This window comes from Arachis ipaensis, chromosome B07 (genome assembly GCF_000816755.2).
Source record: "Arachis ipaensis cultivar K30076 chromosome B07, Araip1.1, whole genome shotgun sequence".
Classification (NCBI taxonomy): Eukaryota; Viridiplantae; Streptophyta; class Magnoliopsida; order Fabales; family Fabaceae; genus Arachis; species Arachis ipaensis.
This window is the reverse complement of record NC_029791.2, coordinates 11,986,225-11,988,781: the sequence shown is the minus strand read 5'-3', so window position 1 is coordinate 11,988,781 and position 2,557 is coordinate 11,986,225.

Below are 2,557 nucleotides of genomic sequence, written 5' to 3'. Positions count from 1 at the left end.
TATTTCTCCGTCAACAGTTGAACCCATAGCTTGTCGGGATGGTGAAAAAGTTGCCAAACTAGTTTTCCAAGAAGAGCAATATTGGCACAAAAAGGATCTCTAATTCCCAGACCCCCAAACTTCTTAGGAGTGACCAACACTTTCCAGTTAACTAGATTCAGGCCTCTACCATCAGCTTGACCCTTCCATAGAAAGTTTCGCATCATGGATTCTATCTTATTAGTTACCCCTTTAGGGAAGAGAGATACTTGCATGCGATAAGTAGGAATCGCAGTCACTACCGAGTTGAGCAAACAGAGTCTGCCTGTCTTATTAAGCAATCTCCCTTTCCAGCTGGCTAGCCTTCCCCGAATCTTGTCCAAAACATTGTTGAAAGTTGCGCGTGTCACCCGAGAGTGATTAAGGTTCACCCCTAAATACTTTCCCAAGTTCTGGACGAATCTGATGGAGGAGACTCTAGTGAAAATCTCTTTTCTTGTCGCTGAAACATTCCTGGAGCATAGCGCTTTAGATTTTTCCACATTAACCTTCATCCCAGAGGCTCTGCAGAAATTTTCCAAAGCTACCATTACAGTTTGAACTTGTTATTTTTCAGCTTTACAGAAAAGAAGCAAATCATCGGCAAACATCAAATGAGAAATTCTTGGACCCCCTCTAGAAACCGCAACTGGCTTCCACAAGCCCTTATCAAAACCATAGTCCAAACATCAAAACCAACAATCTTCCAGTATTCTTTAAAGAAGAAAGCATGAAACCCATCAGGGCCCGGTGCCTTAAAAGAATGCATACTGAAAACAACCGACTTAACTTCTTTCAGAGTAACTGGCGCTGTGAGGCTACAACAGGCTTCATCATTCAGGGAAGGCAGCGGCACATCACCAAGACAACCTAAGTCTACATCCTCCGACTGGCAGAATAGGCATTTATAGAAGGATTCAGCTTCCTTTCTAAGGACATCCGGGTCCGTTTCCCACACCCCATCTTGAAGAAAGAGACCATGAATCTTATTATGCTTTCTCCGCACAAGAGTCTGGACATGAAAGAACTTGGTATTTCTATCCCCAAATTTTACCCACTGCTCTCTGGATTTTTGAAACCATAGAAGTTCCTCCTACACAAGCGTGTTATTAAATTCCTCAATCAGCTGTTTTTCTTTTTGCCGCATAGACAAATCTTCCATTACTTCAAGTCGCTTTTGAAGGAAATTAATCTGTCTCTCCAATTTGCATTTCCTAATGAAAATGTTGCCGAACACTTTAGAATTAAACTCCAAAGAGTTCTTCTGTACTTCTGAAAGCTTGCCATGCATCTCTCTGTAGCCAGCCTGCCATGACTGGTTCACAATATTTATGTACCCCGGATGAGTTGCCCAAGCTGCAATAAACTGAAAAGGTCTATTCTTTTTCGGTTGGGGACGACCTGTACAGCGTACTAGGATAGGACAATGATCAGACTGAAGCCTATTTAAAATTTCTGCGTAAGCCTCTGGAAAGAGAGATAGCCAGTAACACGGGAAGCGCTGTGTCCGACCTTGACTCGTGACCCGACCCTAGCGCGATAGGAGCTGGATCCATTCGTGTGAGAGAAGTGAATGGTGGGCCTGATTACTCTACTCGAATCGGTTTTGGATTGAATGCCTCTTTGGACCTTGTTAAATTGCTTCTGACCCAGCTTGATTTTACCTTTCCTCACAACTTGCTCCCAGCCTGGTTCATCATGCATGCAAGCCTCCTCAACATTATTTCCTTCCAAATTATTAGCCTCCAAATCCTCTTGCAAATTCGATGCAGGATTCTTGCCAGTAACGCCACCTACCACATTAGGTTCTACTTCATTTGAATTGTGAATTTTTGTCTCAGGATGTGGCACTGCCTTTATACCGTCCCATGGCTTGGTGGCATCGGAATCAACCCTCTTTCCTTCCCTAGAGTCTCTACCCAAGCACTGTGCCATATCGTGACCATAACGTGCACAAGAGTTACAAATTAAATTTAAACTTTCATACTCCACTACATGAGTTACGCCTTCCACAATGATACGCTTGATCACTGGCAGTCCTAAATTTATTTGAACACATACTCGGACATATCGTCCCCTCTCAGCCAACTTAGTGGCTAAGTCCACTTTGATGGGAACTCCTATTGCAGAAGCAATACGCATCATGGCCTGTTCCTGATAGCACCAGATTGGGAGCCCCGAAATCCGAACCCATACAAGCGTAGACCCGAAGGATTGCTCACATGGCCGAAAATCTATATCCCACGGTTTTACAGCAACATAGTGCCCCTCAATCAACTACGGGCCACCAAGCATGACCTTCTCACGATCTTCACATGCATCGAATTTTACCATGAAGTACCCAAACCCCACATCAAGCAGATCAAAGCCACCTTTGATGCGCCAAACCATCCGAAGCTTGTGTGAAAGAGCTGTGTAACTATAATTTTTATCAAGAACCTTAATCACTAAAGCTTCTCGATAAGGCTCTGCCAAACAAAGCTTGGCTTCTTCAGTGAAGTTTACACATGGAGGTTGGGAATCGCCCTGCTTGCCCACC